Source organism: Sciurus carolinensis, chromosome 7 (genome assembly GCF_902686445.1).
Source record: "Sciurus carolinensis chromosome 7, mSciCar1.2, whole genome shotgun sequence".
Lineage (NCBI taxonomy): Eukaryota > Metazoa > Chordata > Mammalia > Rodentia > Sciuridae > Sciurus > Sciurus carolinensis.
The window spans coordinates 49,904,061-49,921,492 of record NC_062219.1 but is presented as its reverse complement, the minus strand read 5'-3'; the positions used below and the strand labels follow the sequence as shown (position 1 = coordinate 49,921,492).

The following is a 17,432-nucleotide window of genomic DNA, read 5'->3' as shown; positions in this document are numbered from 1 at the left end:
AAAGACTTGCAAATAAATAGGTTATAACTCTAAAACTATAACACCTTTCATCCAACCTAATTCTTTCTTAGCTTAGCCTTCTCAAATCAATTTACTTCAAACAACACCTCGAACACTCTCTCCATTGCCCTCATTCTTTTCTTTTCTTTCTTTCTTTTTTTTTTTTTTTTTTTTTTTATTTGTGGTGCTGGGGATTGAATCCAGAGTCTTTCCCCAGCTCCCCTCATTATTTTTAATACCATTTAGGACCCAGTCTAAAATTTTCTCTTGTTTGTCACTGTCTGTCTCCATCGTGAAAATGAACCTGGGACCAGGTTTCTCTGTTTTGTTCACTGCTGGATCTTCAGTGCCTGGTTCAAAGCCTGCATAAAATCAATGCTGAAGGGTATTAGTTGAATGAATGCAGAAGTAAATGAATGTTATATTTTCAGAAATGTACTTTTATTTACATAAATTATTTCACATGTCACATCATTGTAAGGTGGGAAGTGAGTCTTTAGAGGGGTTGCCTTTCTTGCCCAAAGTCTCACAAGCAGTAAATACCACAGCAGAGGATGGACCAGGCCTTCTAACACCAAAGTCCTTAAATAACCACTATGTTCTGCAAGACTCTGTGTGTGTGTGTGTGTGTGTGTGTGTGTGTGCGCGTGCGCGCCCATTAATTCTTGCAGGTAGATTAAACTAAGCAGGACTTTCTCATTAAAAATCTGTTATAGTCAACCAAAAACAAAATGGAATTATTAAAATATATAAATAAATGTTTAGCTTTCTCTGGTTTCTACTTTAAAAAAAAGAATTACTTGTGGAAGTGGAAAAATGCAACAGTGAAATTCTTTCATCACATTTTTTTCATTATATATTGTACACACAAAAAATAATTTATTAATTTCCCTAAATATGGAGGTATCATCTCTTTTCAGGGTGCTACACAGCATGTTTTGCTATCTTGCAGTTTTAATATTAGTCCTTCATGCTCCTCAGAGTAAGAGAAGGGTTGGTTTTCATTCAGACCAACTATTTCCAGCTCTCTGTTCTTAACTCCATTCAGCCAGGGAGAGACTCCAAATATATCCACTTTGAAGTCTGCGGTGGTGTCAGGTTCCTGGGCAACATAGAGGAGATCTAAGAGTAGAGAAAGAAACCAGTGAAGTGTAAAATACAGTATGTTGGAATTATGGTGGTGTTGTCAATATGATGCTTATTTAAGATTTACTTTTCTTTTTCCAGTCTCTCACGCTAAATTTAAACAGTTCATGTATCAATTCTGCCCTGAAATAAGAGGAAACATCATGGCATGGTTTGGAGCCAGGAGAACTGGACTCAAATTCCAATTCTGCCACTTGCTTGCTTTGTAACCTTGAGCAAGTCGGAATTCATTTCCTCATCTGGGACCTGAAAGAATCCTGCCTGCCCTGGTTGCTTCTGTGGGTGGAAGATTATAATTAGACAGAGCATATGAAGGATTTTATAAACTATGAAGCACTCTACAAATATTAGCATTTTACTCAAAAGATTTGTATTACACATTGAATACTATAACTACAAAAATGATAGTTTTTTGTTTGTTATTGCCTTATACCATAATTCATTATAGTTCGTATTTATGGCCATTTCAGTAAAAAATTGTCAAGATATCTACAGTAAACAAAATAAAACTACTCTAGTATTTTACATATGAGAAAGTCAGATTTGATTTGCATAATTTTTTGTACAGATGTATATCTTATTTTTGTTTTCATATGTTTGATTTATGAATAATATATTCATATGGTTCAAAGGCTAAAAATTTAAAAAGATACAAAACACAAAGTATCCTTACCTCTGTGTCCCACAGTGGCCTATTTCTATGCCCCTTTCAATAAATACCTCTATATGAATGTCATTCTGACAATCTTTAGGTGGATGCAAGCTTCATGGCTTTTTTGCAGAAACATGGGGTACTTCTGGTTAGAAGTAAGGGAGGATAGAAAGGAGTAAATTCTTCTAGGCAATGATATAATGTGCCCAGTGTCACATAAAGGTTTGGTGGCAGAACCAGATTTGGGTTTAATTTATCCAGGAGTTCAAAGGCAATATTCAGTCCAATACGTCACTGGAGAGGACTGTAGTTAGAGGTCACAGAAAAACAGAAGTGAGGGTGGAAGGAAAATGCCAGGTTGAGAAGGAAAAGGCAGGTATCATGCATTTTGTCATTACTTAGAGAAAAAGTCCCAGCTGAGTGGTGATAGGTAGGGAGCCACAAATGCTACTTGCTCACCTGCAAACAGGTACCCAGTGTCTCTCATCCTAAGCTATGGAACTGTGTACCTACGGTACCTTACACAACCTGGGAGCTCACAGGCCCTTCTCAGTGAGTCAGCATGGTTCCTGATGGTTCCGAGATAGGTGAGATAGTAGGATGACACAGGGTTATGTTCACACATATGAGGGACAGAACAGGCACCAGTTCAGTGAGAAAATTTCCAGGTAAAACTGAGCGGTTCATCTGACCCCTTCATAGTCTGATCAGGGGTGAAGGTCAGAAAGTGACCTTCAAATGTAAGGTTTCCTCTATTAAGGTGGCAGTTTTGAAGATTCTGTCATGCTGGGAGGACCTCAACACTATCCAAACACCTATTTTCATTACTCTGCAATGGGAGTTTGAAACATCGGAGGGTAATCTCTTAGGTCAGCCTTCAGCTAATTATACTTGGAGATTCTGAGATGATGTAAGATGTTTTGTCAGAAAATTCTTGGAACTTAGGAAGATTTGTTTATAAACGGTTGGCCTGATGTATTTTCTTGAACACTGTGTTCTTAAACACACACACACACACACACACACACACACACACACAAACACACAACCATCCATTACCAAACAGTGACAGACTACATGGGATTTGTTAGTGTCATGTATGCTTATTTCTTCCCACCTGCCTTCAGCTATTTCTAAATAATCCAAGAATTCTAATTTGAATTTCAAAGATGTTTCTAAACTTGTGTTTTTGCTGCATTATTCTATCCTAAATTTTTAAAACTTTTCTTGATTTTTAAAAAATTTTGTGTCATTATTTTCATGTGTTTATATTTTCTTAAACCTGAAAAGAAACGCTCAGAAAGCTGCTTGTGCTGTGTCTCAGAAGAACTTCTCAACAGGAAACACTCTGGAGTCTCAGAGTCATGGAAGTTTGTAATTTCTCTGCTTTCTAAGCTGGTTTTCATAGTGTATACTCATCAAAAAATTAGATGAAAAAAGAGATGCCAGGGATTTCTAACTTGATTTTATCTAATTTATTTACTTATTTATTTTTGATACAGGGGATTGAACCCAGGGGTGCTTAACCACTGAGCCACATCCCCAGCCAACTTTTTAAAGTTTATTTAGAGACAGGGTCTCACTGAGTTGCTTAGCACCTATCTTTTGCTGAGGCTGGCTTTGAACTCGTGATCCTTCAGCATCAGAGCTGCTGGGATTACAGGCATGCCTCACGACGCTGTCATACTACTTAAGACTTTAAAAATTAGCTATGTGGGTCAGTTATATTCAAAAGAAGAAAGAAAAAGATAGAATGCTATACAGTGAGAACTTAAAAGCATATGATGTTTCAGTAAAGCATAAAGCTTGAGCAGAATCACAAATGTTACAATTCCATGTCACTGAACTCTTTCCAACTCTTAACTTGGTTGCCCCAAAGCAGAGTCTGAAATAAAGACGTATACACTGTAGTTTATTTGGGGATCTGGTTGCAGGGAGTAAGAATGAGGAAAGGGGTAAATGGAAAAGGAAAAGAAGAAAAGTCAGTAAAAACATATGTTATCAGTTGGCTACCACTGTCAACTGATGCCCAGTCCCACAAGACATTCCCAGAGAACTTATGAAATGTGGCCTGCAGTTGTTCGTGCAGGGTAGGAAAACAGGAGCATTTATCCATCAGCTCCCACCGTCTGAGGGTCTATGCTTGTTCCACACTTCCATCTTGCCTCACGCATGATCTGTATTTCCCCACGGTCCTCCTTGCTGGCAGCCCTGGGTTTCACTGTTCCTCACTGAAGTTATTTCCTAGCCTGTTGTTTCTTGTTTTTCCAGCTCCCAAAACAGTGCCTAAAGCACAGTAAAACCCAATAAATACTTGTTCATTGCATGCAAATACCAGAAGTTCAGATATTGGAAGACATCAAAATTGATTAGAATTTAAACTTTCCAATCAGGTAAGTGTGATTGTGTAGACACTGTCCATAAGCCATTGTTCTTCATATACTTTGTGTTTATGAAATCACTTTACATAAATACTTAATAAAAATATGGTCTGTGAGTACACCAAGTGAGAGTCCTTATAAAACATGGAGTGTGACAACTCACAGTCCTGCTTTTCCATTTGGTAAACGTATTGTTTGTCCTGTATCTACCATCTCAATCCACAGAGTGCTTTCATTTCTTTGTGGACACCAAATGTTCACTCTGGCTCATGAAATAATTTTGTTTATTTTCTTCCTGAATGAGTTAAGCAATTGAGATGTTATGGGTTTTTCATTTCTTCCATAGTCTCTTTTTCTTAATTCGTTTTAAAAGAACTTCATCCTCAATACTATCACACACAGAATATTGCTACAAGGACCATCAATTTGATGTTTAGAATCACATTAACCTGTTTATTCAGAGGATTGAAGGTACCTTGAAAGGACCAGGCATCAGGGAAGGTTCTTCTTCTGTAAACTGAGTGTATCTGTCACATTCCAATTGTAAACACTGAAGAAAATCATGATACACACTTTTCATTATATTGTAGCTTTAAGAGTGTCTACTATATTTTCAAACATATATAAAGCAGACAGAACAGAAATGCTTTGTACCTATCATTTAGCTTTAATAATTACCAACTTCTCAATAATTCTGCTTCCTCTGTATCTTCACACATTTTCTGAGATTATTTTTAACCATATTCCAAATATCAAATTATTTCATCTATAATATTTCAGTCTATTTATTTATTTTGTGGCACTAGGGATTGAACTCAGAGTGCTTTATCACTGAGATATATCCCAACCTGTTGTTGTTGTTGTTAATTGTTATTATTATTATTTTTTAAAATTTTGACATAGGATCTCACTAAGTTGCTGAGGTTCCTGAATCATTGAGATCACAGGTGCATCTCACCTCACCCCACTCAGTCTACATATTTTTAAAAAAGGGTTTTTCTAAAAGTAATTACACACTCTTAATAAATTCCATTCCTGAAGGGCAAAGGAAAATTATTGATGGCTAAATTTCCTAGCATTACTGAATTTATGTGAATTTATTTGAAGTCTAAATGCTGTGGTTTGGACCTTGAATAGCTCACAAAGGCTATTGTGTTAAAAGCTTGGTCCCAGCTCATTGGGCTATTGGGAGGTGGTAGAATCTTTAGGAGGTGGGGCCTAGTGGAAGTAAGTTAGGTAATTAATTGGGGGTGTGCCCTTGAAGGAAATTTTGGGATCTGAACCCATTCTATTTCTCTCTTTTGCTTCCCTGCTGCTCTAACGTGAGCAACTTCCTCTGCCATGTGTTCCCACCATGATGTACTACTGCTTTTTCACATGCCCAAAAACAATGGGGTCAACTGACCCTTTGGTCAACAAGAACTATAGAAATATAGACAAAATAAACATTTCCTTTTTATAAGATGATTGCCTCTGGTATTTTGTCACAATGGTAGAAAGCTGAATAATATGATACATTAAGATTTTTATTTTTATTTTTTTGGACAAGCATCAGATTGGACAAATCATATAATGTCTGACTAGAGATATCTGGGAAGGACCAATGACCATAACTTCCTTCCATTAAAATAAAAACACAGACTAGGAACATCAAGCAAATAGGATTTTTTTGTGCTTTCTTTTAGTCCATGTTTTAATTCTTTTCTAGGAGACCCAAATATCTCAAACATCAAACCTATATTTCCACCTATATTATGCATAAGCTTCAGAAAGACAAAATAGAAGAATCAAGCACTCAAAGTCTTCACTGGTTCCCCAGCCCTGGGATAGTACCTGGCACATAGTGGAAACTCAGTAAATGCAAACTGAGAAAATGAATTACTTTAGAAATTTCAGTGAAGAACTATCATATTTCCAATTCCTTGATAAAACATCCAATTCGAGGCTAGCAACAGAGCCAGCTCTAATCTGGTGACTGTTATATTAGATTTTATCCTAGCTGTTGTCCCCTCCTCCTTTCTCTCTTCTCTCTTTTCTTTCAACAATCTCACAGTTTCTTTCTCCTCATTTACATTCTCTTAGTTTTTTGAGATTTTTTTAATGTGTTGCCTGCTGGTATCATACACTCATTTTCTTTTTAAAACAGATTAAAGTTGAAAAGAATGAGACATTGCCACCACTTCGTTCTCATTCATAATGCTTCTTCCCATCAGATCTGGAGGCAACAGTGATATATATATATATCATGTACATATGTATATCTATATATTTTTTTTTTCTAATACTACTCAGATTTTTATTTGTTTTCACCATTACCTGTTCTGGAGACTTGTCCCAAGAAGATGGTGATGATCATAACCTCTGATGGATAACCTCCTAGGAAAAAGAAAAATTTATTGATGTTAATCACAACGTCAGCTGTGAAGTTCCTTTTGAGTATCCTCATTCTTTCTAGGAGAATAATGTTGACTAACTTATATGAAATCCTGAAGCAAATAGGAAAGAGTCAGTCCAGATGTAGGATATAGTAATGCAGAATAAATGTTCTTCAGGTCTGGCTGTGAAGGAATGATCTGAACTGTGCCATACGGTAGTTTAGAACTTAGGGTTCTAAGTTCTCCTATCATTCTGGAGGTCTCCTAGGTAGTCTTATATGATGCACAACAACTCTGCTCAACCTCGATACAGCAGGCCCACTGCAGTTCAGATCTCAAGGCAGTTCTGAAGGCAGAAGCATTCTGAAACTGCCCCAAGATTGATGGATCAAAGGTAAAACATGGACATAAAAAAAAAAATAAAAAATAAAAAAGTGTTACTAATTTTGAGAGAGATAATGGATTATTTGAATGAATTTGTATGCAATCACCTTAGTTAATCACATCAAATACACACACTTAAAGAAGTGATTTACAATTTGTTTTATGAATGTTGTCAACAGACTACTAGATCTTGAAAGGCCTAGAATGCATCTAGACAGCCACCTCCTATAACTGGTGGGAAAACTGAGATGAGGCTATGAATTTGGCCAAGGTGACAGTTCACTGACAGCTCATAATTTCATTTCATGGATGAAAATAGAGGTCTTACAACTTTTCCTTGGAAAATTAAGTGTGCTGACTTTAACTTTGGTCCTACAATATGAATATCACTTTTTGGAATTCTAAATATTTATTCTACTTTATGAAACTAAATTGAATATTGGTTGATAGAAAAGAAGATGTAACTAGAACGTTAATATTTTCTGAAATGAGACCTTCACAATTAATGGTGTAAAGCCCTGCAACAGTTCATGGAGCAAATTAAATCTTCGGACTACAAAAACCAGAGAGAATACAATTCGTTTTTCTAACTTTCTGAGTTTTAAGAATTATCTCCTTCACCTGAAAAATTGCCTTAGAATGGCAGTGTGTCAGTTTCATGACATGCTGGCTTGCCTCGTCTGAACAAGCTTCTGCAGAATTCTCCATCTCCTATGCTTCTGGACAGGGTGGACTGCAAGGATATGGGAGTTGAAGGATGGAAGGAGGTGGTGGCCGTTTGTGGAATACACTTACTTTATCCCAATTATTCAGTCAAATGATAATCAAGGTACTGCTTGGAGAAAATCTGAAGTGAAAATTAAAAGTCCCAACTCAATTGTTTCTGATTAACCCAAAATGGGCGTCATCTTTGTTGGGTCTGATTTTGTTAGGTGAAAGGCCTCTTGAAGAGTCACCAGCTCCAAGTTCAGCCCCAGCTCATGGGGTTCCAGGTGGCTGTCTTGCGACCCTCAGTATTCTCCCTTTATGACAGATGCCATGGCTTTAAGTCTGAAGATCATGGGGACTGAGCCCATGCTGTTCACTTGTCTCAGTCTTGGCATCTTCGTGACTAATGCTTTCTAGTAAACTGGATATCTTGTTGCTTTAAATAATTCCCTTCTAATCGGGGTTCTCACCTGTAGGGCATCCTCTCCTCAATCTGCCATTCCTACTACTGATGCTTGGGTTTTTATAACATGTTCAAATGCTCATTCATTCCCTGGATCGAATCAACCATTCTCCATTACTTGTTAAGAAAACCTGAGCCTTGTGGCATGGTATATCCCCTCTGCTTTAATCTGCCTGCTTTCCTAGTTTCTTCTACTTTTGTAGGTATGCTCCATGACTCCTTTCAAACCCTGAAGTGTGCCTCCTCAAGGCTAAGAAATTGATCCTCTGGAAGAAACTACCAACTGCTAAAAGATGAGCCAAACAGCTATCAGCAAGGCGAACACCAACATAAGCATCCTTCTGAAAAGTCTTTCAGAAAACCTACATAAATCTTGAACATGATCTCTAGACATTAAAAAAGGTTTACACACTTCTTTGTGCTATTAAGAAGTCGCTACCCACCTTTCTACACTCAGCAATGGTTCTTTTCACGACAGTAATCTCACTTTCTCCACAATACTGGAGAAGTGGCAATACTTTCCTAGGGCCTTGCTAAGTTATTGAGACTAGTTTTGAACTCACGATCCTCCTGCCTCAGCCTTCCAAGCCACTGGGATTACAGGTGTGGGCCAACACATTCAGCTCCTTCCTAGTGTTTTGACTTGACTCCTGGCCCTTTGGGTCAGACTGTAGATTCCTCCACCTTATCTAGACTCCTTTTCCACAGATTCACATATAGAGACCAAGGAGCTTTCTTATGTCTTTTTTTTTTTTTTTAATGACTCCATTTCCTATACAGAATTGTGTTTTCACACTCAGAAACTCATCAGTAATTTCCAATAGAAACAATTTGGCATTTTTCTACTGCTTTAAATTAGAGGTCCTAATCACAGGTTTAAGGCTAGTTACCAACAGCCACTTCCATAGCATCCCAGAATGAATGATTCCATTCCAGCCAGTAAATTCCACTTTCCACCACATCACTTTACACTATTCTGACAGTTCGAGACCTTTTACTTCCCTCTAAACTTTCCCTGGTCTCTCCTCCTCCCGTTTGTCCCTTTCCTTATTCAAACATTTCTCATAAAGCATCTATCTTATAAAGCTTTCTTGGGGTACAACCACCTATCCAATCTCCTGAGCCCTTTTGTAAATATGAACCATGTGCAGCCATCAGAAAAATTTCCTGCTCAATTTCAGAAAATCACATAGACCCATGCAAGTTTAGTAGGGAAAATGCGCCAGAATTTCAGTTCCCAAACGCCTTTCACAGAATCAAACATGCAAGCCAGAATGATATTTCTGAACCTTGTTTTAAGACTCAGATGCCATTATACTAATAAACATACCACCAAATAAAGGTCAAACTGACTATTTACAGCAGATAACAAAAACGTCTGATCTTTTGTGTGTTATATTTTGTTGTGTAAGCTAAAATTTATACACTTTCCTTTAGCAGAAGTTCAACTCCCTTCTGCTTCTGTCTGAAGTAAGATCAGCTGTAGAAGAGTTTACTTTCATTGGAGTGGAAGGGTGCCAAGGGGTATAGCAAGGGGAGAAATGGTATGTTGCAGCTTGTGGTGGTGCAAACCTGTAATAGAAGCTATTGGGGAGGTTGAGGCAGCAGGATTTCAAGACTAAGGCCAACTTGGGCAACTTAGTGAGACTGTGTCTCAAAAATAAATAAAAAATGAAATAATAAAATGAAATAAAATAAAATAAAATAAAAAAATAAAATAAAATAAAATGGGGTGTGGCTCAGTGGTAGAACATTCTTGGATACATTCCCAGTACCAGAGAGAAAGAAAGAGAGAGACACGGAGGGAGGCAGGGAGGGAGGGAAGGAAGGAAGGAAGGAAGGAGGGTAGGAAGGAAGGAAGGGAGGAAGGAAGGAAAGATGAACTGACAGGAGAGGTTTCAGATTTATCAGTATAGTTGTTTTTAATTATCTACAAGAAATTGGTTCTAAGACCCCCTTGCAAATATCAAGATCCTCAAATGCTCAAATCCCTTCTATAAAATGGCATAATGTTTGTATATAACCTGCACACATTTTTCCATTTTCTTTTTTCCCTTCTTTCTTTCTTTCATCCTTTCTTTCCTTCCCTTTCTTTCTCCTTCCCTCCTTCCTCCCTCTTCCTTCCTTCCTTTCTCTCAGCTCCCATATACTTTAAATCATCTCTAGATTACTTGAGATGCTTTAAATGCTATGTGAATGCCATGTAAATAGTTGTTATACTGGATTTTTTGGGGGGGGATAGAACAACATAAGAAAAAAAATCTGTACATATTCAGTGCAGATATGACTTTTTTCTCCAAATATATTTGATCTACAATGACTGAATTCATGAATGTGGGACCTGCAGATATTAAGTTTGTGCATGAGAACAGATACCTAAGAGGATGTTCTATGAAACTGCATCTTCCAGCTTTTTAAGTCTCTAGGCTTAAAACTCCATGGATCACTTCTTTCTCCAACATATGGGACATCATGGGTACTGCAGGGTTTGGTTAGGCTTACTAGAATTCTTGCCCCAAGGAATATTTTCATTTTCTTGCATTTTAGACCTTGGTTGTCATCCAAATGAACTAGAAGTTAGAGTCATTGTTGCCTCTCTGCACAGCTTTTCTTTATTTTTTTATTAGCACCATAGATTCAATCAAAAGAGAACAAGGAAGTGTATTATTTTAAATAGTTTCTTTAAATCTGAGAAACCGGGAAATAAGCCTGCATTCATAAAATATATAAATTCAATCACAGCACCTCAGTCAGGAAATACATCAGGCCTCACAAGCCCAGCAAGCTGAGCCCCAGTCACTATTCAGATATACACCCTGCAGACGGACCTAATAGTATCTACAGACAATTTAAAGCCAAACTGAGCTGAGTCACTTATTTTGCTTTTGGAGAGCAGTAGTGAAGAGGAAATATTGGTGGACTGTGGAGTGTTTACACTGCAGGGAAAACACTGCAGATATGAATCCCTGTGGGATAGCTACAGAGGATCTTAGTTTTCAGACCAATTTTCTATTTGAAATAAAAGCAGAAAAACATTTTGATTTCTAATAAAATTGATTGATTTTCATAATAAAGTTCTTTATGTTTTTCTACAAGAATATGAGATTCTCAGGGTAACAGACGTTAATTTCTCTAATGTTCAACACTTAAAATTGTCCACGTCACAGTGTCAAAAGAAGGCATCCTACCAGGTGCAACTGTAATCCCAGCCACTCAGGAGGAGGAAGCAGGAGGATCACAGTTTCAAGGCAACTTAGTAAGACCCGGTCTCAAAATAAAAAATAAAAAAAGGGCTGGGGATGTTGCTCAGCAAAAGAGCACCCTGGGTTCAATGCTCAGTACTGGAGGAGGAGAGGGGTGAAGGAGAATGCTTGGAGGTGAACGGAATGGTGGAAACTGTCTGTGGACTGCGGTCCCCATCACCACTCTGGGACTCCAGTCCAGCCTTTATCTTTCTCAGTATTTCTGCCCTCTAGCCAGGTCCCAGCATTAGTATCCATTCTCCAAGAGGCCTCCAGATGCCTCCTACTGCTGCTACTATGATGCCCATACTCATTTCTGACCCCTGCTCTGCTGCTTTGTGGTAAAATTGCTGTGGTCACACTGTTACCCTTGACCTATCCTTGAGATTTGTCAATACCACACTGACATCACTGTCCAGGGAACTTTTTTCCCTTCATAAACTCATAAATTTAAATATAATTGATGCACTTCAACTCATTGTAGTTTTCATTTTTTTGTTGGTATTCAAATGGGAGTACTTTCAAGTGCGCTCCTGACTTCTGATACAACCACGGTAGTCTTTAATAATATTCTTGTTTGCAGGTAGGACCAGAGAGTGAAAAAGTTCATCCTGCACATTTTTGCACACAGACCTCTCTCGAATAAGCCCTGTTCTTAGGAGATCGTCATTTCTGTGTTAGGCTTCTCATTGCTAAAAGTTGCTCACTCTTTCTAGGCTTCTTCAGGGAAGAATGTTAGGTTAGAGATGAGTGGATGGATGGATGCATGGATCAATGGAAGGAAGGAAAAAAGAAAGAATGGACAAATAGAGACATAGATAAAATATCACCTGTATACTAATGTTTCTGATTCAAATTCTAATTCAGAAGTACAGCACTTTTATTTAATCTTACTTATGTTTACATCTGTTTTTCAACCCCAAATCCTAGTTCCCAAGATGCCTACATAATAACTCATTTGTTTTATCCCATGAAACATGAAATATTCTCAGGATAATAATAGCAAAACTTTCAACAACTATATAATATAATTACTGAAAACCTTTGAAGTTTGTTTTGTTTTGTTTCTGTTTTTGTAGGTTTATTCTGTAGTTCCTTTTGTTTTAAGGGTATGTCCCATTTGGGATCATTAGTCAACTCTTGGATTTTAAATACACTTGAAATACTTCCCTTCTGAGGAAGTGTACCATCAACTCAATACATAATTCGGTTATATTTTTCATTTTTGTTCTGAGGTTTTGTGATCTTATATTAACATTTAATTTAAGAGCAACATATCCTTGAAACCTTCCATAGTGGTATATTAAGATATTATTCATTTCTTTTTACAGCTGTATAATACTCCACTCTGAGGTACACTATAATTAAGGATTCTTTATTAATGGACATTTGAGTTGTTGCTAATGAACAAATAATGCTTCAACAAATAATCTTGTGCCTACATCTTTCCTATTTGCCAGTGCACTTTGGAGTAGATTAGAAAATGGAATGCTAAATCAAAAGTAGCCCAATAAAATATCCTTTAGCTGAACAGTTGCTAATGACACTTTTATTTTCAAATAGTAGAATGACGTTACCTCTCCCTCAAGCTCAGGAAATGGAGGGATGAGCCTTTGACTCTTAATATGTCAATAATTATCTCTCCCAGAAAATTAATTGAGACTTCATACCAATGGACTTTCTAGAAGCTAATCCAAACATGTCTTGATGCAAATAAATTCCTATTACTCACATTCAGATAGGCCTGGAATATTACTATGTACCCATGTGAAATCATGTCTTATGCACATAATAGAAATCATGCAGAGCCAAAATTTATATTAAATTTTCTTCAGAAGGCACTATACTGGAGATCACAACACAGCCTCTAAGTAAATCAAGAGTAACTGTATTTTCCTTCAACATTAGAACATAATACTGTTGGTTGAGCACCAGATAAAGAGCTGGTCTGCTGGAAGCTCAGTACAGATCATTAACCACTGAGTGGACTAAAAGGCACAGTTACCAGCTTGTCTCTTTACTGATTGAATGTGGGTAGCTTCAATCTACATTATGAGTCTCCAATGAAAGCAAACACAGAAATGCAGGCTTTTTTTTTTTTTTTTTTTTTTTAATAAGGTGCTGGGGATTGACCAGAAGGCCTCACTCATGCTAAGCAGTTACTCAATAGTGAGCTACATCCCCATCCCTACATTTTTTATTTTGAGACAGGGTCTCACTAAATTGCCTAGGTGGCCCTCAAACTTATAATCCTCCTGCCTCAGCTTCTAGAGTAGCTGGGATAAAGGAGGGAAGTAAAGTCATTTGACACATTTTGTGAAGTGATCTTAAATTGTCATAAATTTCCATTGCAGCTTCTATCACTTTGACAAAGCACTGCCTTGACCAACAGCTGTGCAACAAAGGATTGTTCAGTAGTCAGCTGAATTCCCACTAATCATTTCAGGACACTCCATTTAAAAGAGACTGTTCTACCCATGTAAGAATCCAGCTGTGTCTAGTGATTCCCCAGTGCTATCTAAGATTAATCCTTGCCAGGTGATTGTTTCCAAAAAAGTTTAAGTTAGATTATCAAACAGGAACAAAAAAAGTGTAAGAAAAATGTCAAGACAGGTCATCCCAAATCCCAGCCTTCTCTGTGGAATGTGCAGGAAGCAAGCAAAGAAATCATTGTGCTGTATCTTGTGGTATCATTGTGTTGCGGAAGCAGCCTGTAAATTCCCTGGGATAAAAACTTGCCCGTGTTGAACTTGGAAAGCTGCCACCCCCTTTGCTCCTTGACCCTAACCCTATTGTTGTATACAGGTTTTCCCATTACCCCTTCTAGGGACACACAGGCAACGTGTAGGGCCATGTAACATATCAGGGTACCCAGAGCAGAGAATGCCAGAGAAGGTAATAGTTATCTGGTGAGCACAAGATTAATTCATTTTAAAAGTCCTTAGAAGAAGCGTTTTTTAAATTCTTGTTTTAAATCAGTGCATTTGATTTCCCCCTCGTTTTTTAAGTTGATGAATTCTGCTTACACTGGGGATCTGGAAAACACAAGTCAGATGAGTTAAGTCAAAATAAAGACCCACCTTCTGTGGAACAGAGGGAAGTATTACCTAAAGAAGCAGTCCTCTTGGGGAAGGGGGCACTAGGAATGAACCCAGGGGCGCTTTACCACTGAGCTACATCCTCAGCCCTTTTTATTTTATTTATTTACTTATTTATTTATTTATTTTTTTTGTTTTGAGACAAGGTCCAAGTTGCTTAGGGCCTTGCTAAATTGCTAAGGCTGATCTCGAACTTATGATCCTCCTTCTGCCTCCAGAATCGCTAGGATTACAAGCTTACGCCACCGCACCAGCCAGAAATTCCCATTTCTTAATACCGGCGCTAGATGCCTTTTTTGGTTTGTTAACCTATGTTATTTTTCTCCTTTCTTTCTAATACCTAAATTCAGTAATCTCCTGGTACTGAATACCGAGTGATAAAGCCACATGAGTATTTCTTCACACCCTAACGCCTAAAAAATCATCTTAAAACAATCCTTAAGAGAGTTCTGGTTAGCCAAAATGGAGGGATGAGCCTTTGGCCATCAGGCGCAGGCAGGCTATTAAATCTCACATACCGGAGAAGTTACTAGGGAAAAAAACAAAACACTGAAGTGGAATCAATTCAGTCCATGGCATTTTCATAAAATAGGAAACCAACCGATCACGTTTAAAAATGAGCAAAACATTCTACACACATCACAGAAGTTCCCGTAGACAATCACGCCGCCTCGGCGGCTCCCAAGGAAGGTAACTCGACGTTGGAATCAGAGGACTATTCATTTTCAATTCCGTGGATAGAAATCCCGTGAGGGTCGCGCGGCCCCAGGGCTGGTGCGCAGCCTGGCTTCGCGCCGCGGCCGGGGCGCAGGGAGCCGCTGACGCCCAAGCGCCCGCGCACCGCTGCCCCACCCTCGCCTCCTCTGCTCCCAAACACACGACCTCGCTCAGATCCTGTTTGTGCCTCTCTTACTTCCTGCGCCCAAGCAGTTCGCTCGTGAACTGTGCCGCGGATCCCTGCAGGATGGGGTTTCCTAGCTGACACTTCCTCCCGGTCCTTCTCTCCTGTGCATTTGTTTTCTCGGAATGCGCACTCTCCCTCCTTACGTGCGGGCTCCACTGATTGCAGGAAACTGGACCAGGCATTCTCCTCATTCCTAGAGTCAGAAAGCCTGGGAAAGGACTTGATAAGATGGTCTCTTGCACCTTTCATCTCCATTGCTTTCGGCACCTCCGATTTTCCCCCAGTTACAAGTGCAAAACTTGCCCTCGCTGCTACCTGGAAAGTTTCAGATGCACCCAAGTCGCCCAGGCCAGAGTGGCCTCTGGAACCTTGCTTCAGAAAAAGGGATCGACGGTTGTTGGAGAAGAGAACCAGGGGTCCCTGGGCCCAGGCCTTCATCTGCTCTGTCCCTGCTCTGGCCCTGCTCTCTTGTACCCTGCCACCCTCTGCTGATTTCCCATTTTCCTTTCTGCCAGAACTTTTGTTTACTGAAGGCGCCGAGATCCCACTGTGGAGTCTGGAGGAGTGACTGGTGGCTCTGGCACTTTCTTTAAATGCAGTGTCTCTTCGCAGTGTCATGTTCTTTCCTCTCAAAGACAACTGGATGTTGTACTAATGTTCTTGAAATGAGGTCAGCGACATTATTTTCCCTTAAGAATGTTCTACTGTGTGCTTCAGAGACATATTTAACTAGGGAGAACGACAAAAGGAATCCATGCAGGCATGGGCACTGGCATCCCTCCAATCTTAGCTTTCCCCCACCAAACCAACATTATTTCCTCCCAGGCTTTTCTCAGTTATGGGGCCCATTTCAAGTCTTTAACCTTTAAGTGATTTGTAAAGAAAAAAAAAAAAAAAAAAAAAACATCAAAGGCTAAAGGAACAGGTTACTGCATACTCAGCCTAAGACAGGGATGAAAAAGCCTTATCTGAAATTATTTCTCAATTCCACCTGCTCACCTTAAATCTTAATCTTAAGACAGTGTTGAAGTTCATCTGAGAAAGACCATTAGGGATACATAGAGCTGGCTCTCCAGTGCCCCAAAGTCAATTCCTTCTACCTGCTGAAAACCATCTGAGAAAATCTAAACATCTTTCTAGAGCAAGTAGACCAAGAATTCCCAGCCTGCATCCTATATCAAATCCAAACAATGATAATTGAATAACAGGGTATATTCAATATCTCAGTGCCCTCCCCATTCTTTTATAGGGGATGACCACATTCACATCTCACCTCAACTGACCACATCCAGAACTCCTGGTCTCATTGCACATGTCAGTGTCTTGTCTCCTGACCCTTCCCTTCTTCCCTTTGTCTTCCCTTACCTTGGTCTTAGTGTTCACATTTCCTTCAGTTGCTCACTTCTGCGTTCTCAGGACTGCCATTTTAGTGGCTCTTAGAAGGCCACAGAATGAGTCAGTTGCTCCTGCTTAAGAAGAATAATGATCCTACCAAAAGTTGTGGCAGTGATTTGGGTAAACCAAAGCACAAAGTGACTCTCAAGAAGGAGGGTGTTATGGTCTGGATCTGAGGTGTCCCCCCAAAAGCTTATGTGTGAAGAAGGTTTAGAGGTGAAAAGATTGGGTTATGAATGCCTTGACCCAATCAGTGTATTAATCCCCTGATAGGGATTGACAGGGATGATGGAAGGCAGGAAGGGTGTGACTAGAGGAGGTGGTTCTTTGGGGGTATGCCTTCGGGTATGTATTTTGTATCTGGCAAGTGGTGGCTCTCTCTGCTTTCTGGTGTGATGTCCTGAGCTGCTTCCCTTCACCACACTCTCCCACCATGATGTTCTGCCTCACCGTGAGCCCCAAGGGATGGAGCTAACTGTCTAATGGACTGAGACCTTTGAAACTGTGAACCTGCAAATAAACTTTTCCTTCTAAAATTGTTCTTGTCAGGACTTTTGGGTCATAGCAGGGAAAAGCTGAGTAAAACAAGGCAAAAAAAAAAATGGCTTCAATTTGCTTCAATGTGGATAGAATGGATGAATGGAGACCTACTGATGAGAAGGTGAGAAATTCTACGTGGGATGA

At 39.1% G+C, this 17,432-nt stretch overlaps 1 long non-coding RNA gene across 2 annotated transcripts; it reads right to left on the bottom strand.

The window, feature by feature from the left end:
* Nucleotides 1-366: 366 nt before the first annotated feature.
* Nucleotides 367-15,796, bottom strand: LOC124988042 (uncharacterized). 2 transcript variants are annotated; one of them, XR_007109340.1, is made up of 4 exons: nucleotides 15,669-15,796; nucleotides 6,496-6,555; nucleotides 4,655-4,729; nucleotides 367-1,122 (listed from the first exon to the last, which is right to left on the bottom strand). It is a non-coding gene; the product is annotated as an uncharacterized LOC124988042 (long non-coding RNA). The 2 variants fall into 2 exon arrangements; XR_007109341.1 differs by lacking the exon at nucleotides 15,669-15,796 and adding an exon at nucleotides 15,088-15,208.
* Nucleotides 15,797-17,432: the final 1,636 nt, after the last annotated feature.